This window comes from Apis dorsata, unplaced genomic scaffold, assembly GCF_000469605.1.
Source record: "Apis dorsata unplaced genomic scaffold, Apis dorsata 1.3 scaffold_199, whole genome shotgun sequence".
Taxonomy (NCBI): Eukaryota; Metazoa; Arthropoda; class Insecta; order Hymenoptera; family Apidae; genus Apis; species Apis dorsata.
In genome coordinates, this window is record NW_006263483.1 from 46,632 (window position 1) to 47,235 (window position 604).

Sequence of the window (604 nt, forward strand, 5' to 3'; positions counted from 1 at the left end):
ACGAGCGAGTAATAACTAAGCGTGGGTATCTCGGGGTATCAATTAACCGAGTGATAACCGAAACGAAGGGCGGAAGGAATAAAGAAAGAGAAGAGGAAGAGCGGTGATCGGTAAAATGAATTACTGGACGGACGAGGACGGGGGAGGCAGGGGGACGGAACACGTCGGTGGAACAACAAAAGCAGGAACACGTGTTACCTTTTGCCGAGGGAGTATTTAATTCTGAGCGCGTCGCTCGGCGACAGAATCCGGAACAAGTGTTGGCGCGCGCATATTTATATAAGCGGCGATACAACCACCGAGGGAACCGTTTAATTCAAATTGTTTTCGCGCGGTCTGGCTCTGTGGGAAACATCTGCCCGGGCAGGAAATCGGCACGTTTCGATCAAACTTTCGTACGAAGTGGAGAATGGATATTTTTACATCGAGCAAATAATTTACATAGAAAGCCTTAAATATGATGTAAATTTTATTTATATCGGTCGAGTCGAAAGGTCGATAAAAGATATCGTTGACGTCGAAAAATCTACAAACATACGATAGATGAAGATAATTGATGTTAAATTATTTTTTTCCTCTTTATATATATATATATATATATATA

The 604-nt window shown here is 42.2% G+C and overlaps 1 protein-coding gene across 1 annotated transcript in view; it reads right to left on the reverse strand.

Moving 5' to 3' along the window:
- Positions 1 to 604, reverse strand: part of LOC102678580 (LIM and SH3 domain protein Lasp) — a 24,334-nt gene that overhangs the window by 11,847 nt on the left and 11,883 nt on the right. The gene's annotated exons all lie outside the window — the stretch shown is intronic.